The sequence below is a fragment of the Taudactylus pleione genome, unplaced genomic scaffold (genome assembly GCF_031769625.1).
Source record: "Taudactylus pleione unplaced genomic scaffold, aTauple2 ptg001123l, whole genome shotgun sequence".
NCBI classification, from domain to species: domain Eukaryota; kingdom Metazoa; phylum Chordata; class Amphibia; order Anura; family Myobatrachidae; genus Taudactylus; species Taudactylus pleione.
The window spans coordinates 818317-839974 of NW_028285524.1; the positions used below are offsets into that span (position 1 = coordinate 818317).

Genomic DNA, 21658 nt, shown 5'->3' on the forward strand with positions numbered 1-21658 from the left:
CGGGCAATATTATATGCTCATATTCAGTCAAATGCTTCAGAACTCATTGGACGTCTCTTCACAGTGCAGATGGACAATGACCCGTAGCATACTGCAAAAGCAACCAAAGAGTTTTTTAAGGCTAAAAAGTGGAATGTTATGCAATGGCCAAGTCAATCCCCTGACCTGAATCCGATTGAGCATGCATTTCACTTGAGGAAGACAAAACTGGGGTGTGTTCATCTAGCATGGGTTGGGGCCACCTGAAAATGTCACTGACCGTTAACCTCTACGTTGCATAGCTTTATGACCATCTGCAGCCCTTCATGGATTTCATGCACCCCCACAATGATGGAATATTCCAGCAGGATAATGCACCGTGTCATCGGTCCCAAGTCGTCTAGTATTGGTTCGAGGAGCATTCTGGAGAGATTTGACAAATGGTGTGGCCACCATGTTCTCCCAACATGAAATCAAATCTAGCATTTATGGGACGTGGTGGAGAGGTTCATTCCTGCATCTACAAATATCAGGGAGTTGTGGGAAGCTATCCAGACAGCATGGGTCACATCTCTCCAGAAGTCTTCCGTCCACTTGTGAAATCGATGTCATGTCGAGTTGCTGCACTTCACCAGTCTAGAGGGCTTTCTACACGATACTAGGCATCTATCCCATGAGTTTTAGCACTTTTTTGTCAGCAGGGATTTATTACAGACATTGCTGCTGCAAGGGAGATCTGTCTCAGGAGATGTCAGATGCTGTTAGCTCTGTCACATGTAATCTAGCAATTCTAATAGTAGGAAAGACCAGACAGAGGCTCCCAGACTAAGCATATGTACATAAGGTGAACGTTCTAAGGCTGCACAATAGAGCTGGCCCTAGCCAATTTGGTGCCCTAGGCAAAATTTTGACTGGTCTCCCTATCAAATAATCCCACCACCAATCTAAGGTCCCTATTTATCAACGAAGCATAACCCCTTTAGCGCTTGCTAAAGGGGTTATGCCATCTTTTCTGGAAAAAACAGTTATAATCAAAGATTACCGCTGTTTGTCATTATAGCTCTCGCTATCTTTTATATATACACACATTTTCATATATATATATATATATATATATATATATATATATACACACACACTATACGGACAGAGGCCGGCGCCACAAAACAGAGACCAAAGCTGACCCCAAACGCAGAGAAGCGCAGCACTCCATGGACTTCAAGGAAATGACCACAGCACAATGCATAATTTTACGAACATTAAGCGCCGTATTCAAACAGAGGCGAAATCGGCCGTTTTCGCCTTCGTTTGCGAATCAGCCGATTTGCGTACGATTTCGCCAACGACGGCGAAAAACTGACATTTTTCGCCTAAAAATTGGAGAAACCTTTTCTCCACCCTAGGGCAGGCGAAAAAATTTACTAAATCCCTATTTTTGCGGAAAAATGTGAGGATTTCTTACAGAACCCTTTGGACAGCCCCCCTAATGATAATTTAGCGAAAACACATTTCGTACGTTGCGTACTTTGTCAAAAAACGGCTGCTGAAATTTCAGTCTAAAGTTTTTTTCCCCGTAAAAAATGTGTTTAACATATTGGGTCTGGTATTTCGGAGGGCCATAAGGCTGCGCCAAGTGTTTTAAACATCGCACATGGCTGGCGCAGGTGGATTTTTAAAACCACTAAAAAACCACCTGTGCCGGCAACGTACGATGTTTAAAGCACTTGGCGCAGCCTTATGTCCCTTCAAAATACCAGTCCCAATACATTAAATATATTTTTCACAAAAAAAACCCAAAATTTCAGCTGTCATTTTTCACCAAAGCACGCAATTTATGAAAAAATGTTTTGCCAAAGTATCATTAGGGGGGCTGTCCAAAGGGCTCTGTAAGAAATCCCCACATTTTTACACAAAAATAGGGATTTTGCCCATTTTCCACCTGTTTAAAAATAAAGGAAAGTTTTCTCCATTTTTACATGATGGCGATAATATCGCCGAAAAATTGGGTGATTGAATACGGCCCTATGCCTTGTGCCGTGGTTATTTCCTTGAAGTCCACAGAGTGCTGCAATTACTGCATTTGAGATAGATGAGAGATCTCTATCTATCTATATATATATATATATATATATATATATGTATTTGAGATATATCTATTTGAGATACATTATATATATATATATATATATAATATGCAAATGGCCCGGCACTCTGCAAACCCTAGTCAGGGTATATACCTTGCTCCAGGTGCCCTCTGGTCCTTCAGTGCACTTGGATTTAGCTTATTTTATATAAATATGCTAGAACCAAGTGGGCTAAAGGACCTTTTATTCTCTGGACAACGTAATTAACCTGTTTTATATAAGTTTGCAGCAGCCACGTAGGCAGAATTACCTGGTCCTTTAGCCCACTTGTATCTAGTCTTTTTAATATAGTTAAGCTAGAACCTAATAGGCTAAAGGACCTTTTATTCTCTTTGCAACGTAATTAACCTGTTTTATATAGGTTTGTAGCAGCCACATAGGCAGAAGGACCTAGGTCCTCATTCAGAGGCGGTCGCAAGAAGCGACCGCTTGCTCTGAATGAGGGCGGCCGCTTCTCTTGAAGTGCAGCCTCCTGGTCGCTAGCTACCCACAGATTTAGCGACCGACCAGGGTGATGGTCGCGATGGTCAAGACCATCGCAACCATCGGGGCTGATCGAGCAGGAAGCTCCCCACTGACATCACTGCTGATGTCAGTGTGGCCATCCACAAAACGGTACCTCCGTTTGTGTAGCCACCCCCTGCCCCGCCTACAAAACGGGGCGAGCTGTCGATCACCATTGACAGCCGCCCCTTTTGTAGTGAGCTCCGGAGAGATTTTCTTTCTCGCTCCGGGGTTTGCGCAAGCGCAGTGCAGCCGCAGGGCCTCAACATCGACCCGGTTGCGAGGGCTTGCGACCGGGTCTAAATGAGACCCCTGGTCCTTTAGCCCACTTGAATCTAGCCACTTTCATATAGTTAAGCTAGAACCAAGTGGCCTAAAGGACCTGTTATTCTCTGGGCAACGTAATTAACCTGTACTATATAGGTTTACAGCAGCCACATAGGCAGAAGGACCTGGTCCTTTAGCCCACTTCCAACTAGCCATTTTTATATAGTTAAGCTAGAACCTAATAGGCTAAAGGACCTTTTATTCTCTAGGCAACTTAAGTAACCGGTTTTATATAGGTTTGCAGCAGCCACATAGGCAGAAGGACCTGGTCCTTTAGCCCACTTGTATCTAGTCTTTTTAATATAGTTAAGCTAGAACCAAGTGGGCTAAAGGACCTTTTATTCTCTTTGCAACGTAAATAACCTGTTTTATATAGGTTTGCAGCAGCCACATAGGCAGAAGGACCTGGTCCTTCAGTGCACTTGGATTTAGCCATTTTTATATAGTTAAGCAAGAACCTAATAGGCTAAAGGACCTTTTATTCTCTGGGCAAATTAACTTACCTGTTTTATAGAGTTATATAGTACATCATCCAATAAGGTCAACGGTCAAGGGGCTTGATTCAGATTTGTACACAAACTCATTAGGCTTGCAGAGTATGATGGTGAGAGATCTGCACTTGCACAGATGTAGCACTACTGATGTGTAGATTTTGTGCTCACATGACCCCTTTACAACAGATCCTTCTCCTCATCTGTGTGCCCTACATACAAACGGCTTTTTCCTCCAATGCCGTCACCTCAGCATGAGCTTATTCCCTACACTGCACAGGCTCCGTATCGTAGCCTCTTTTATTGCATCACGAGGGCCTGGTTCAGATGTGCACGTTATTGTAGCTGCGTCTATGTATTTTTACTCAGCGGAAATGCATCTTTATGCTAATGCCGTAGCCGATGGGTTTCCTACTGAGACACCTGTCGGCTGCGGTGCTAATCCTCCGCTGTGAGCAGTAAGACACACTATTGTTGGCACCATCAGAGATTTCACCAGCACTATGGAGGTGCAATTTATCCTTCTGAACATGGCCGCCATTGTAAGCGCAGCTGTGTCTGGCTAGCCACCCCGTTACCTCCCTGAGATGCTCATATCACTGCATCACTGCATACAATCATGATTAGCATCTTAGAGTGGTAAATCATTGGGACAAATGCACCTAGTGAGAATATCATCAACAATGTGCGCCTGTGACACAGGCTCTGAGCCCGCCAGAACTATCATATTGTAGGGGTGTGGAACGATTGGCAAACTATGGCTCCTATTGATTATCCCCATCTGATGGTATAGAAAACTAATCATCGGTGGTAAAGAATAAATGGATGTGGAGTACGGATGTGCATCAATTTCCAATAATTCAACAGCATTAATGGTCATCTCCCAGGACATGGCGATTAGGATAGTTTCTTTAGGCATGATGTAGTGATAGAATTGATCCTAAAATCACAATGCTGCAAAAATTAAATTACCTTTCATGAATGATGGTCACACACAGCAAACCAATGCTATGTCCTCAATGCAGAAGCGGGTCACAAGAGTCGTCAGGAGACATTTATTTACGCGAGATGCCTCTTGCAGAATTTCAAAATTTGAGCGCTGTGTATAAAGATACACCAGTTGTTCACTAATTAACTTACAATCAGCCCCAATGTCCTATTTTATATAGTTAAGCTACAACCAGGGCCGTATTGTGCCTCCGTTAACACGGAACAGTTGATGCTGTGTGTCCTCAGTGGCTTACCACAGCCCTTGGACTTCCACTTCAATCCACAACTAGCTGGCTACAGGGCTTGATTCAGACTTGTGAATACAGTAAGATAGAGCAAGTAACGGTGCACCTGGACAAACCATGCTGAGATACAAGCGGGCAGATACATACATTATGTGTGCATGCAGGGTAAATACTGGCTGCTTTTGCATGTAGCCCACAAGTACTGCACAATTTTATTATTACACTGCAATTTACATCTCAGTTTGGACACATCCCTCCCAAATGGGATGCGTTCTGCATCACGGCAGCTGCAATGCCTGCCCTGATATTAATCCTGAAGCCTCTGAAAATCCCGGCTCCGGCATCCCAACCACTGGTATACCGAAGGTAAGTAGCGGGCTTGGGGGAGGGTTAGCATGCGGGGAGGGAAAGGTTAGGCACTAGGGGGGAGGTTAGGCACAAATAAGTGTCGGTATGCTAGCCCTATCGGGATGCCAGTGACGGGATCCCGAGCACCGGCATCCCATACCAATCTCCTCAATATCTCTCATTTTAAATCAGACACACCTGCAGTGCAGCATGGTGTTAGCAAAATACTCAGTTACTGCTCAATCTTATTGTATTGGCAACTCTGTATCAGGCCCATAAATAGGTAATTCTGTTGGGGCTGGCGTCACCCCCCCATCACAGCTCCTCTTCATTACAGCCAGCAATGACTTGGAGGCGGCCCCTGCACACGGACTATCTGCGAGGTTAGCAGCCGAACAGATAGAGTGACAGCCGTATGTGCTGACCTAGTGGTCTTACTTGGCAATGGAGGCTCCTCATCTCATGAAGTTCAAAGATGGTAACTGCCAAGGACTACAATTATCATCATACACTGCACCAGCATCATGTTATATGTAGGCGGGTATTTAAATATTGCTGATAGTAGGATCCTGTGGGAGATATATTCCACAGCTGGGCCAGTACTCTTGTACCTGTGCTGTGCCTGTTGTGTGGTGAGTGATGGAGGATGCAAAGACACATTGCGCTCTGTATATGTGAATGAGACCTATGGAAAGGTTACAGCTACAGTATACAGACTGGTCCTTCCCCAGCTCTGTCCGGTTGGTCTGTTATAATCTTGGCTTTAGCAAGGAGATTGTATTGTACAGTGACATCACCTGTGCTAAGCTGGATAGTAATGTGCAAAGCCGATTACTCTTCCAGGTCTCAGACTCAGGGGACTATTCATGATGTTAATTATCGGGGTCCAACTTGCTGCAGAATCCGGAATGTCCCGCTGTGTATGGGGACAGCGGGACATTCCGGGAGAGAAGGGTAAGTAGGAGATATCTGTGATACTAGTGTATGGGGACAGCGGGTCATTCCGGGAGAGGAAGGCAAGTAGGAGATATCTGTGATACTAGTGTATGAGGACAGCGGCCGTTCCGGGAGAGAAGGGTAAGCAGGAGATATCTGTGATACTAGTGTATGGGGACAGCGGGTCATTCCGGGAGAGGAAGGTAAGTAGGAGATATCTGTGATACTAGTGTATGAGGACAGTGGCCGTTCCGGGAGAGAAGGGTAAGCAGGAGATATCTGTGATACTGGTGTATGAGGACAGCGGCCGTTCCGGGAGAGGAAGGTAAGTAGGAGATATATGTGATACTAGTGTATGGGGACAGTGGGTCATTCCAGGAGAGAAAGGTAAGTATCTCCTGCTTTACCTTCTTGAGGAATGGGCCGATAACTTAATTTTTGCAATTACAGGTGAAAATGTTCATTTTCACCTGCTTTTGTAAAACATTAAGTGATGATGAATAGGCCCCTCAGTCTGCATGCATTAGCAGTGAGGGTAGAGAGGCGCAGTGTTAGACCTGGCCCCCAGAGGAAGTGAAAACTTCCTACATGGACATCTTCTATCGACTTGCAGTAATCTGGTAAAGGAGTATGCTATGTAGAGTGCTTCTGTAATGGTCCTGTAGCAGCAGAGGAGCTGAGTTCATCACGTTTGTCTCTCTTTATACCCCTTTCAGACAGAAGGCACAGTAAATACATGGGTCTATCAACCCGGGAAAATTCCCAGGTCTCAGTCCGAGACCCCTATTTACACTACACCAAAAACCTGGGAAATTCCAGGGTTGGATACGTTCACACTGAACCCGGGTCTGCCCTGGTATTTATTGTTAATTTAAAGGGGACGCTTAGTTTTTTTGTTCACAGAAATGACATAAAATAAAAATTACCATTTTTAGATTAAATGCCACTAAGTTTGTTTTTATCAAATGTTTTTTTTTTTAATTGAAAACCAATACATTTTTTATATTACAACAATAGAAGAAAATTAAGAAATGAATATAGCCTCTGGAAAGTTTTATCTTATACAAAGACAACATTTTCACATAAAAACGTTGAACATAAAATAACACATTTATATTTGTTTGCCTCCCAGTCATGTGGTCCGGGCACCCGAAGTTGATGTAATCTGGAGGCGAACCAAACAGCCAATAAGAACGTTTTCTTAAAACCCAGGTCTAAAAACCCGTTCACACTAGAGACACGTTTCTGTTCACATACAGCTAAAACCTGGGCTGATGCATGTTCATGGCCAAAAACCCAGGTTTTTGCTGTATGTCTGAAAGGGGTATTAGTTACTGTAAGCCTATTTTTATTCATTAGGGTAAGGTGTCCGTTGCGTAGAATTTGTTGTGCAAAATTGCACTAGTGCTATTATATCAAGTTAATTCACTCACTGCGAAACTTCTGCGCGACTTATGTAAAAGGCAACACAAATATTATGTAATAGTGTGATATTGTACAAAGCCGCATTATATGAGGAGATAACCAGGGCCGTCCTGGCAAAACTTCACGTCTAAAACAGAGCAGACAGACATTTGCAAATTATTGCAGACCAAGGGGGCCTCAGAACTCCTGGAACAGGGGCTGACAACCACGCTAATGTGGATGTGCTTACAGCTCTACCCCAGGTACCCGTTCCTGGCTTATGCTCAAATCCTCTCCGCTAATCGGTCACTCAAGCTGGCAACAGCTGCTCTATGGACAGGTTCACCTGTATGGTGCCCCTGTAATGGTGCCCCCAGTAGTAAGCCCCCCTGCAAAAGTGTCGCGCAAAACAAAAAACAGAATACTTACCTTAAGCCTCAATCCTGTGTCCGCTGCCGTCCGATGCTCCTCAGAACTATGGGAGAGACGTCATGCCGTCTCTCCCATAGTGCCCGTGGGGGGAGCCGGACGCTCGAGCTCAGGAGTGAGCTCCGGCTGCCGCTGAGGGGAGTCGGGTGCCCGCTGGTAAAATTTCAGCGGTTGCCCGGCAAATGGTGCTTCCCTGTGGCCGGGGGCCCTGCGACTTACCCTTGCAAAACTTGGTTGCCAAGATCAAGTTCTTAGTCGCCATGGCGACCGGTATTTGCTGAGCCCTGAACTAAGCGCTCTCCCTCTTGTAATGCTTAATTGCCACTGGATACAAAATTACCTGCGTGAAGCTACTAAATATCTGCACCAATCATCAGTAATCGTGCTGAGGATAAAAAATGTGTGGATCCCATGGACCCCTCACTCTAACAAATGTGGGTCCTTTTCCACTGTTTCTGGGTCCCATCACACATTATGGGGGTTGAGGGCAGAAAGCAGTTGGGACAGTGCTGGGGGTAGGTAACAGTTGGGATAGAGGGGGATAAGGACAAGCAGCAGTTGGGGTGAGAGTTGGGAGTAAAGGCAGGGAGTTGGGGTAGAGCTGGAGCTAGAGGGGAGTAAGGGCAGGAAGAGCTGGGGGTAGGGAGGGGTAAGTGCAGATAACTGTTGCAACAGTGGTGGGGACCAGGTGGGGGCAAGTGGCAGGTGGTGCTGGGGGTAGGGAGGGGGCAATGGCAGATAGCAGCAATGCCAGTACTAGGAGGCAAGGAAGGAGTTTGGGGCAGGCAATACTGGGGGCAGTTCTGGGGTTAGGGAGGGGATCAGGATAGCTGCTGGGGCAGTACTGAGGGTAGGGAGGGAGTAAGGGTAGACAGCACTTGGGTTAGTGGTTACCTCCTTGCTTTTGCTGGGAGCCCTGGACGGGTCACTATTGCAGCTCCCATACAGTGTCCACCTCCTGCATGCAGGGAGCTCAGCAGGCTGAGGGAGCGCAGGCTGGTAGAGGGGCCCGCCACCACCGACAACGCTGCTGCAACCAAGGAAGAGATGCCCGATGCAGTGCAGTGACAGACTCGGGGAGAGCCCACTGGCGGGCAGGAAGGGAAAGAGGAGGTATCAGGACTCAGGGCAGCGATTGGCTGGGGTCACGCTGCTGGGCGCCATTCGGCTGCTGCAGCTCACACAGCGGAGCGCGTCCTGCAGGACCCGCTCTGTTTTAAAAACCGGGTCCACAAATGCCTGTAGCACGTAAAAACGCGCTAAAGGCACCAGTGTGATCTGTTAATGTCATTTTGAAGGGGAAATGAGAACACAAGTGTGTTTTTTATGCATGGACTTTTTTCTCCCAGTTATAATAATCAGCAGAACTGAAGCTTATTAATCAATTATTTTTTGATGCTCATTGTATGTGTTGTTATATCTATTTTTTTATTTTGTTTTAATAAAATTATACACTAATTGCGCTCCCTTGGTGGAACTTCTCTACTTTATTATAATGCTATAAAATGGCTGCTCAGCATATAGGAGAGGGGAGGAGAGAAGGGAGGATCTGTCTGGGGCTTACTGGTCGCATAGGGAAAGCACACCCAAGGGGTGGGGGAGGGGCAAACAGGGAAGCGCCAGCCTCCCCATCTGGCATAACCCTCAGGGAACATGGCAGGCGCTGCCATGAAGCAGCCCTTCCTCCATATAGTAATCCCTGGTGGTCTAGTGTTGAGCGTGGTTAGACTGGGTGCCCCACTGCCAGCACCGCCTGAAGTCTCCTGCTCCGGCGGTGACACTGCACACAGGGAGTTGACTTACTTTGTTTTCCCCGATGAGTGCCGGCTGCGGCTTCGGATGTGTAGGAGTCCGCGGCCGAAGTCAATGACCCAGTCGGCAGTGCTGCGGCCCCCTTACACTGCCCACTCAGAAAAAAGCTAAGTAAAAATAAAATTAATTAAAAAAACAGTGCAGGACCACCTAAAGACGACCCCCATAATCTGGTGCCCAGCTCCTGCCAGAACCAAATATATACATATATATATATACACAAAGATGCCCTGATGAAAGTGCGCCATAAAAACGTTGGCTTTTGCTACCTGGTGGTCTGTTGTATCTTTTAAATCCCTGAGTGCCGCCGATTGTGTGACTGTGTAGAAGATAGTGGTTACCATCATCTTCATGACGGAGGGCAACGGGGTCAGATCTCCGCAGTATGCAGTGAGTGCCAGGAAATGTGTGTGTGTATATATATATATATATATATATATATATATAAATATAACATGGGGAGAAGGGAACAGGGTGGGAGGGCAGAGTACACAGGAGAGCAGAAGAGGTACAGACATAGGGAGAGGGGAATGGGGCACAGGTGGGAGGGCAGAGTACACAGAAGAGCAGAACAGGTACAGACATAAGGAGAAGGGAACAGAGGTGGGACGGCAGAGTACGCAGGAGAGCAGAAGGGGTACAGACATGGGGAGAGGGAAACAGGGGGCACAAGATAAGAGTACAATATATTTAAGATTTATTTTTACAGCAGTTCCTATAGTAAACATGTGCTAGCTATGTAATAACAATAATACACCACAGCCTGTCCCATCAGTATAACAGGATGCCAAGGTCTGCTTCATTATATAATAACAGGAAACTAGAGCCTTCCCCACCTGTATGATAGTTTCTCCACTATTATTATAAGAGGACACAAGTCAGTCTCCCCATATAATAATAACAGGGCACTAGTGCAGTGGTTCCCAAACTTTTTTGAATCACGGCGCCCTAGAGTATCAGCATTATTTTCACGGCACCCCTAAAGGGGCCTATCCATTTATAGACTTGAAGGTCTGAACGTCTAGCATTCAGACTTTCAAGTCGCCGGGTGCTGAGCGGCACTGAAAGACGTTCGCTGGACATCTTTTCAGTGCAGCCGCTGCTGCACGTCCGGCTTCCTGTCTCCTAACATGCCGAACCTGACGACTGTCGTCATGTTGACCGGCATGTTGGAGAGATAGTCAGGGTTGGCAAGGACCCAGCGTGCACGCCTTGCCGGCTATCCATTACCCGACTTTGTGAACAATACGACCAAAACCTCCTGGTTTTTCTTCGGATTGTTCACAAAGTCGGGTAATGGATAGGCCCCTTAAGTTTAAGTTTGTTGTTGAGAAATTCAGAAAAAATTTTTGTAAAATGAAGTAAATTGTGCTGACCTGTCATCCCTGGGTTCAGTTATGTGGTGGTGGACAGGTTTGCACTTCTGTTTATTCACATTACATTGATCATAAATTTGATTTGGTTATGGACCACCAACCTCAGGTGCCCCTGCAATTGTCCAAAGGCACCCCAGGGTGTACAGTTTGGGAACCACTGCACTAGTGGGTGCTGAAGCTGTATTATAACAGGGCACTAGAAATTCTCCCCTGTATAACAATAACTTTAGGACACCAGGCTCTGCTAATGTGCTATAAAATGAGAGATATGGTAAGAACTTACCTTTGTTATCTCTCTCTTTCTTTGAAGTCCATAAGGTCCACAGGGAGACCTATGGGGGCTTAGGTGATGGCAAGGGCACCACGCAAATAATTTTTTGTCCCAGGATGCAATGGGCCTCTCCCTATACCCCGCCCCCGGGCCAGAGGCACCTCAGTTCATAACAAGCCAAAGGCCGGAGGAAGATAAAAGAGAGGGAAGAAAGTCTGAAACACTAAATAATCACATTCTCACATATAAGGAGACGGAAAACCGGTGACCAGAGCGAAGCCCATCTGAAGCAAGGTGCATCAGGGTGGGTGCCCTGTGGACCCTATGGACTTCGAAGAAAGATAACAAAAGGTAAGTTCTTACCATATCTCTCATTTTATTCTTCAGGGTCCATAGGCTCCACAAGGAGACCTAGGGCATGTCCCAAAGCAGTCCTTTAAGGGTGGGGATGCTCCTGATCTGACAGGAGAATCCGGTGCCCGAAGGAAGCATCCTGAGAAGCAAATATATTTTATTTATTAACAGTTTCTTATATAGCGCAGCATATTCCGTTGCGCCTTACAATTGTAAACACTAACAGAATAAAACGGGGTAATAACAGACAGATATATAGGTAGGAAGGCCCTGCTCGCAAACTTACAATCTATAGGGAAATAGGCATTGATACACAAGGATAGGTGCTATATATTGGATTTTGGTCCAGCCAGCACAGTTTCTTGGTGGGCTGCATGATCCATTCACACCGGAATGTCGGCCAAATGTCATGAGGATGTGAGAGAAAGACGATGTGTGAGGTTGTGTGTTGACTGTGAAAGGGGATGTAATTAGATATGGAAGCTATGAAGGTTATGTGGGCAGTTCTGGGATCTGATAAGGTGAGTTTTCAGGGATCGCTTGAAGGATTGGAGTCTAGAGGAAAGTCGTATTGTGCGTGGTAAAGCATTCCATAGAGCGGGTGCAGCCCGAAGAAAGTTCTGTAACCGTGAGTGGGAGCAAGTAATGCATGGGGATGAGAGACGCAGATCTTGTGCTGAGCGGAGAGGTCGGGTAGGGAGATATTTTGAGATGAGTGAAGAGATGTATGTTGGTGTGGTTTGGTTAATAGCCTTAAGTGTAAGTAAGAGTATTTTGTATTGAATACGGTAGAAAACCGGCAACCAATAGAAGGACTGACAGAGCGGAGCAGCAGATGATGAACGTTTGGCAAGGAAGATAAGCCTTGCAGCTGCATTCATAATTGATTGTAATGGCGATAGCCTGTTTTTGGGAAGACCAGTAAAGAGGCTATTGCAATAGTCAATGCGGGAAATAATGAGTGCATGGATTAGAGTTTTTGCAGTGTCTTGTGTGAGATATGGTCAAATTTTGGATATGTTTTTTAGATGTATGTAACAGGATTTAGAGACAGATTGAATGTGGGGAACAAAGGACAGTTCAGAGTCAAGGATGACACCAAGGCAGCAAGCTTGTGGGGAGGGTGGATTGTCGAGTTATCAACAGTGATAGAGAGATCAGGTTGGTAACTGTTATTGACTGGTGGAAATATAATTAATTCTGTTTTAGAAATATTAAGTTTCAGGTGGCGAGATGACATCCAAGATGAAATTGCAGAAAGACATTCAGTGACACGTACCAGTACAGATGGTGATAAATCTGGGGAAGATAGGTAGATTTGAGTATCATCCGCATACAGATGGTACTGAAATCCAAAAGAGCTGATTAGTTTGCCAAGAGAGGAGGTATAGATTGAGAATAACAGAGGCCCTAAGACAGAGCCTTGCGGTACTCCAGCTGATAGAGGTAGCGAAGAGGAGCCAGAATCAGAAAAACGAACAGTAAAAGAGCGATCAGATAGGTAGGAAGAGAACCAAGAAAGAGCAGTGTCCTTAAGACCTAGGGATTGTAGTGTTTGTATGAGAAGAGTGGTCAACAGTGTCAAAAGCAGCAGAGAGATCTAGAAGAATTAGGAGTGAGTAATGGCCTTTAGCCTTGGCAGTGACCAGATCATTTACTACCTTAGTCAGTGCTGTCTCTGTGGAGTGTTGGGAACGGAAGCCGGACTGAAGTGGGTCCAATAAGTTGTGTGAGTTAAGGAAGTGTATGAGGCGGGTGTAGACAAGTCTCTCAAGTATCTTGGAGGGGCATGGGAGCTGGGAGATAGGACGGTAATTTGAGAGAGTGTTGGGGTCAGAGTTTTGTTTTTTTTCAGAATAGGAGTAATCACTTCATGCTTGAACAGTGATGGAAAGTTGCCAGTAGAGAGAGAGAGAGAGAGAGAGATTACAGATTTTAGTTAGGGTTGGGATGAGCACAGGAGACAGAGCTTTACTGATTTGTGAGGGTATAGGATCTAGAGGAGAGGTAATAGAGTAGGAGGATGAGAAGAGGGAAGATACTTCATCTTCGTTTGTGAGATCAAATGAAGAGAAAGTGCCAGAGGATTCAGGTAGGGAATTGAGCAGGTCACTAGCTGAAGAAGAGCATACCAATTCATTTCGGATCTCATCAAAATATATCAAATGCATAGAACGTTAAAAACGTCTGGAGAGAAGACCACGTGGCCGCCTTACAAAGCTGAACAGCCGAGGAGCCACGGCGAGCTGCCCACGATGGAATCACAGACCGAGTAGAATAAGCAGTAACAGAAGGCAGTACAGGAAGGCCCTCCTGAGTGTAAGCCTCAGATATGGTCATACGAATCCACCTAGCCAATGTCTGCTTATTGGCTGGCCATCCCTTCTTGGGAAAACCATAGAGGACAAAGAACGACTCTGATTTCCAAAGGGAACTGGTATGGTCCACATAAGTCCTGAGAGCACGTACCACATCCAATAAGGCCTCATCTGCCGAGAGGTCTGGGGATTGAAATGCCGGAACAATAATTTCCTCATTAATGTGGAAAGTAGAGACCACCTTAGGAAAGAACCCAGGGTAAGTCCAAAGAACCGCCCCTGTCCTGGTGAAAAATCAGGAATGGGGAACAACAGGAAAGCACCCCTAAGTCTGACACCCATCTGGCCAAAGCAATGGCCAGAAGAAAAAGTCAACCACTTGAGATCCACTGAGGCCAGTGGTTCAAATGGAGAACCATAAGGACAACAGCCAAATCCCAAGGAGACACAGGAGGGACAAAGGGAAGCTAAATCCACAGGACACCCTGCAGTAAAGTACGAATGTCCGGTAAAGGAGCAATCCTACGTTGAAACCAAACTTATAGAGCCGAAACATGCACCTTCAGTGAGGCTAAGCGGAGACCAAGGTCCAAACCCGCTTGAAGGAAAGCCAAAATTATAGGTATCTTATATCCCAGAGGGTCATAACCCCTGTGACGACACCACTAAAAATAAGTATGCCACACTCTGTGACATATACGAGCAGAGGCTGGTTTACGGGCTCTGAGCATGGTACTGACCACATAGCTGGAAAAATCTTTAGACCTTAAGAGGTAAGTCTCAAGAGCCACGCCGGCAAAGACAAACGACCCAGATCCGGGTAAAGGCAAGGACCCTGAGACAACAGGTCCGGACACTGAGGCAACATCAATGGAGTGTCGATGGAGAGACTCAAAAGATCTGAGTACCAAAGTCTTCTGGGCCACGCTGGAGCCACCAGCAGGACCATTCCTCCCTCTTGCTTGAACATTTGAATGACCCGAGGAAGAAGGGAGACTGGAGGAAACAGGTATGCAAACTGGAAGGTCCACTTTACTGACAGAGCATCGACCAGGAGTGTCCCGGCATCTCTTGTCCTGGACCCGTAACTTGGCAGCTTGTGGTTGAGTCTGGAGGCCATGAGTCCACTTCTGGAAGGTCCCACTTGTCCACTAAGAGTTGAAACACCTCTTGGTGAAGAGACCATTCCGCTGGATGCACCTTGTGCCGGCTGAGGAAGTCTGCATCCCAATTGAGAACCACCGAAATGAACACTGCCGATATGGCTGGGAGATGGCCTTCCGCTGTCATCACCACCTGACTTCGAGTTCCTCCTTGATGATTGATGTAAGCCACTGCCGTGGCATTGACTGACTGAACTTGCACGGGCTTTCTGTGAAGTACGAGTTTGGCTTGCTAAAGGGCGCTGAAGACCGCCTGAAGCTCCAATATGTTGATTGGTAGAGCAGACTTCTCTGCTGTCCACTGCCCCTGAAAGGAGTGTGGACCCATCACTGCGCCCCAACCCCGGAGACTGGTGTCTGTCGTCAGGAGGACCTATTCCAGAATCCAAAAGGGGCGCCTCTTGGTGAGGTGACACGTCTGCAGCCACCAGGCAAGGGACAGATGCACCTCTGGAGAGAGCACCATCAGTTGTGCCTTTATCCGATGGGGTAATCGGTTCCACCTGGAGAAGATCAATTTCTTCAGAGGTCTGGAATTAAACTGGGCATATTCCACAATGTCGAACGGCGATATCATGGACCCCAGTTTTTGCATTGCTGAGTGGATTGACACTTGGCAACTGTGGAGGCATCTGCGTACTCGCATCTGCAAAGTTGTGGTCAGAAAGATTCTCTGCTGTTGGGAATCCAACAGAGCTCCCAGATGGAGCATCCTCTGAGATGGAGTAAGGGAGGACTTTATCCAATTGATCAACCATCCGTGAGCCTGAAGCACAGACACTGTCAGCTGTAGGTGGTGTTGAAGTACTTATGGAGACCCTGCCAACAATAAGAGGTCATCCAGGTAAGGCAACAGTCGAACCCCCTGATGCCGTAGATGGGCTGCCATGACAGCCATAACCTTGGTAAACACTCGAGGAGCTGTGGAGAGACCAAACGGTAGCGCCCGAAACTGGAAATATTGTTGCTGTATAGCAAAACGGAAGAAACACTGGTGAGATGAAGCAATTGGAAAATACTGGTATGCATCCTGAATATCCAGCAATACCATAAAATCCCCCGGTACCATAGCCAGTATAATTGAGCGGAGGGTTTCCATCCTGAACCGAGGTACCCTGAGGAATCTGTTCTGGGACTTGAGATTGAGGATAGGCCGATATGATCAGTTTGGTTTCTGAACCAGAAAGAGATTGGAGTAATAACCAGTTCCTTTTTGAGGAGACGGGACCTGGATGACAACTCCTGCTTGAAGCAAGGATTGTATTGCTTTCTGGATTTATAATGCCTTGTCTTTGTCTGACAGAGGGCTTGTGCAGAAGAATTGCTGGGGAGGCCTTCTGCGGAAGGCAAGGGCGTACCCGTGAGAGACCACTTCTCTTACCCAAGTGTCTGTTGTGATCTGGCACCTGCACAGGGGGCGAACTGAAGAAGTCGACCACCCACCTTGGGATCCCGGCACCCAAGCTCCACAGCACAACGCGGCCAACAGGAGAAATGCGATGGCTGCACACTGGGGGTCGGGAGCTCTGGCTTCCGATACCCCAGTGCGGAGGAGAGGCAACAAACTGGGAGACTGAAGAGACCGGCTGGCTCCCAGTGCAGCGCAGCAGCAGGGCTGTCTAGGGCAGTGTGGCCGCAGGTTGGGGGGACAGGGAGTATTGGCTCCCTGTACCCCCAGCACTGAGAGGGGACCAGCAGCTGAGCGCAACTGGGTGTAAGGTAAAGCTGCTGTTGCTGCCAGGGCAGGGTTCCAGGCTGCAGAGCTGAGAGCCCTATGCTGGGGCCCGGGAGCTCGGCTCCCAGTGTCCAGCACAGCAGGGCTGGCTTAGTAAAGCCCAGCACTGAGCGCTGGGCACAGTTAAAAACACACACCCCTAGGTACATAATGTTAAATAAAGTGTATACGGTATATTAATTTCCTGTATTTTAAATGTATAATTAAAAGTGAAATGCACTTACCTGTAATTTCTCTGGACAGCCAGGGGATCCAGAGTCCTCAGTGGGCTGCTGGATCCCCCAGCCCCTTCCAGAGAAATAAAATGTCCTCCTATGCAGCCTCATGGCTGGAAGTCGTATGAGGAGGTGCATAGGAAGCTGGCTAAGGCAGCCAGCTAACTGTTCTAGGGAGCTCCAAAGAGCTTCCCTTCCGTGGCCAGGAAGCCGTACACGGGGACCCTGCTTGCCCACCTTTGGAGCTCAGATTCAGGTAGAGATGGCAGGTTTGGTCCCTTAGCAGATTCCTGGAAGTACATTTTGGAGGGAAAACTTTTCCCTTGCAGATGGGATGGAGCCGAGGGTGGCCGATCCCAGTGGGCGGGCTCGGACACCGAGGAGTGACCACTCCCCACTGTCCATAGGGGACAATGTTAAACGTGCATGTGCCCAGCACATGCCCAGGTCATGCACTTAAGGTAATTCACTGGAAACCACAGGGTGGGTTTACCCCCTGTGGTAATGTGTAGCATAAAAGAAGTCTTCGTGCCTGTTAAAATTGTACAGCTTTGAAAATCCTTTGTGGAGAACTGATGTTTGATTTCTGTAACATCTCGTATGCTGATTATTCCCCTTCAATCCAAAGGGACGAGTCTTTTTTAAGACTTTGAGCAATATACACCTTTGCCTTTACTTCGACTTCATCTGTACCCTGTGACTAAAAGAATTGCGCCAAACGCTATTCCGTTCTCCTACTGTTCTGGGTTGATTCAGGCATCTCCGAAGCAAGGCCCCTGCCAGCTACCGTGCAGAGCCTGGTCCACTGTGAGGGATCAGGAGGAAACAACCGACACCAATCAGGGGGTGTGGCCGCAGCTAGTCGACGCATACGCAGCAGAGTGGTTCCAGGCGCCAGCAGTAGGAGCCCGAGTGTACCTAAGAAGCGGTTCCAAACGCCAATGGTAGAATTTGGTGGTGGCAGCATTGTTACGCCCATGGCGCAGTGGTGAAGTCAGTGACAGGCTTACTGACGGTAAGCGGGAATCCCCGATACCCCAAAGTCAAGTGGGGATCGAAACCCCAACCTGTGATCGGGAGTCGGCAAGAGGCCATCCGGTCACAGGGTGCCTGGGGGATGTTAGAAGAAAGCACAACCCGTCCAACACCTGGAGCAGTGAAGTCAGGTGAAACGCACAGTCAGCAGTGATTGGATGAGACGCCACCATGTAATTGGTTGGTAAGATGCTGCCGGTGGTGATTGGAAGAGAACGCCGCCAGCGGTGGATGGCTCTTGCGGCCACTGCATGTGCACCGCAGCAGCCAGTCACTGCCGGCAGAATCTCCCCAGTGGTGGTGATTGGCTGCTCTGCGGCATATTCCCACTAGGCTATTTTAGCTGGGCGCCGTGCCCTGCACGATTTGTAAAGGACAGAATGCGCCCTGCCCCTCTTAGCGGCACCCCATTAAAACAGCCTGCGGGTGGGGAAATTAGGGATGCAGACGTCACCGCCGGTGAATGGATGCCGGGTGCATGCCCAGCACCGGCCCTAGAATGAACACTAGGAGCGCACACAGCACATCACTCACTATTCTGCAATCACTGATTAGGGTACCGGGTGTGTAGAAGGGTACTGGCAGCAGTATTAGGGTACTCTCAGGGTATTGGGGTGTGTATAAGGGTAATAGCAGCAGTATTAGGGCACTGTCGTGGGTACTGGGGTGTGTATAAGGGTAATGGCAGCAGCATTAGGGTACTGTCGGGGTACTGGGTGTGTATAAGGGTAATGGCAGCAGTATTAGGGTACTGGGTGTGTATAAGGGTACTGTCGGGGTACTGGGGTGTGTATAAGGGTAATAGCAGCAGTACTAGGGCACTGTCGGGGTACTGGGGTGTGTATAAGGGTAATAGCAGCAGTATTAGGGCACTGGGGGTACTGGGGTGTGTATAAGGGTAATAGCAGCAGTATTAGGGCACTGTCGTGGGTACTGGGTGTGTATAAGGGTGCTGGCAGCAGTATTAGGGTACTGTTGGGGTACTGGGTGTGTATAAGGGTACTGGCAGCATTATTAGGGCACTGTCTAGGTACTGGGGTGTGTATAAGGGTAATAGCAGCAGTATTAGGGCACTGTCGTGGGTACTGGGTGTGTATAAGGGTAATAGCAGCAGTATTAGGGCACTGTCGGGGTACTGGGTGTGTATAAGGGTAATGGCAGCAGTATTAGGGTACTGTCGGGGTACTGGGTGTGTATAAGGGTAATAGCAGCAGTATTAGGGCACTGTCGGGGTACTGGGGGGTGTATAAGGGTAATAGCAGCAGTATTAGGGCACTGTTGGGGTACTGGGGTGTGTATAAGGGTACTGGCAGCAGTATTAGGCCACTGTCGGGGTACTGGGGGTGTATAAAGGTAATATCAGCAGTATTAGGGCACTGTCGGGGTACTGGGGGGTGTATAAGGGTAATGGCAGCAGTATTAGGGTACTGTCAGGTTACCTGGGATAAGAATGAACTAGACAGGAGCTGGCCGTTGGCGACACCTGATCAGTCAGCCCAAACCAATCCAGCGCCGAGCACTTCCTCATCCAGAACCAATAGTACGCAGCAGAACGCTCCCCCAGCCGGCAACATCTCCCCAACCAATCACCGCCGGCGGTGATTGGCTGCTCTGTGGCGCGCACACAGTGCATTTTGTGAGACCCGGTCATTTATTTTTTTTTAAAACCGATACCCTCACCTCCGGTATCGCGTAAAAAATCACTACAGCGTGTATTTTGCGAACACTGATTATAATAAATATATATACATACATACATACATTATATACACACACATAATATATCCATTCACACTGTATATATATATATATATATATATATATACATATATATATATAATTAGTGTTCCCTCTAGCTCCGGCGCGAGGCAGGGCGCCGGAGCTAGAGAGGGCATGTCCGTGCATGCGCCGATGGCGCGCGCGCGACCGAGAAGGGGGCGTGGTCATCGAAAAGGGGGCGTGTCTATAAAACGCGTCCCCTTTTCGTCACTCTTGGGGGCGTGCCCGGCACTTACGGACACGCCGGGCAGCCCCCAAGCCCTACAGACAGGGAGAAACACACACATACGTATACATACACTATATACACACACACAGTATATATACACACACACTGTATATAAATACAAACTATATACAAACATTATATACACACACATAGTATATATACACCTACACACACATATACGTATACATACACTATATATACACACACATTATATACATACACTATATACACACAGACTATATATATACACACACACGTATACATACATTATAGACACCCACATATATATATACATACACTATATACACACACACTATATACAAACATACATTATATAAACACTATATACACCTACACACTATGGCCCTCATTCAGACCCACTCGCGAGCGGCTGTTGTCCGCTCGCAAGTGGGTCGATGGTCCGCACTGCGCATGCGCACGACAGAGGGAGCTCCGTCGTGCGCATGCGCGAGACACGACAAGCGAAGGACTTTCCTTCGCTCGGAGTGTCTCATCAAAGGGGGCGTGCTGTCGATGTTGACTGACAGCACACCCCCTTTGGTGGGCGTGTCTGCCAGACGGAGGTGTTCCCAAGGGAACACCTACCGTCTGAAGCCGGCCCCACTGACATCACTAGTGATGTCAGTGGGAGTGATTTTGGCTCTGATAGAGCCAAAATCACTCCTGGCCTTGCGGTTGAAAAACTCAACCGCAGGCTGTTGCTCGCAGTTTCGATGGTCGCGATGGTCATCCTGCACGCTCGTATATGCTGTGGGTGGTGACCCACAGCTATACGAGCATCGAGGAGGACGCTCCATATTAATGGAGGTGGGCCCTGATTCAGAGCGAGCGCTCTGGTCAGAGCGTCTGGCTCTGAATCAGGGCCTATATACACACACATATACATACACTATATACACACACACACACATGAAATACACACACACTATATACATACACTATATACACACACACACACATGAAATACACACACACTATATACATACACACAGTATATATATATATATATATATATATATACACACACACGTATGCATATAGTCACATATATAAATACATATACACATACACACACTATACATACATACACACACAAACACAGTGTATATATATATATATATATATATACACACACATGTATGCATATAGTCACATACATAAATACATATACACATATGGGATATTTCTTGTTACTCATAAAATAGTAAAAATGAAACTAGGGCTGGGACACAGCAGCGTGTAATGTATGATGGGGATAAGGCATGAAGGAGCCGAGAGCTGCAGGCTGAGACTGACCTCTGCATAGAGAGACACTGACACCGGCACCCCGCGCCTCACTCTCTCCGGTCACTGTCAGCAATTACTAACATCAGTCACCTATCAGTCATCAGGAATCTGTACCTGATAACACGCAGCTCCTCCATGCTGCAGCAGCACTCACTGACTGACTCTGATACACTGACTCCGCCCCCAGCCAGTCACATGCTACTGACATCATCAAAGGTCCTTTAGCCCACTTGGATCTAGCATCTACCCAGGCGTCTCCGTTGTTA

The 21658-nt window shown here is 47.3% G+C and overlaps 1 long non-coding RNA gene across 2 annotated transcripts in view; it reads right to left on the bottom strand.

Annotated features, from left to right (window-relative positions):
- Positions 1-21560, bottom strand: part of LOC148453628 (uncharacterized) — a 47948-nt gene extending 26388 nt beyond the window's left edge. The window contains exon 1 of one of the 2 annotated variants that reach the window (XR_015874889.1): positions 21507-21560. This is a non-coding gene — a long non-coding RNA (uncharacterized LOC148453628). Of the gene's footprint in view, positions 1-21401; positions 21450-21506 lie in introns of those variants that run through there. The other variant, XR_015874888.1, reaches the window with a different exon arrangement.
- Positions 21561-21658: the final 98 nt, after the last annotated feature.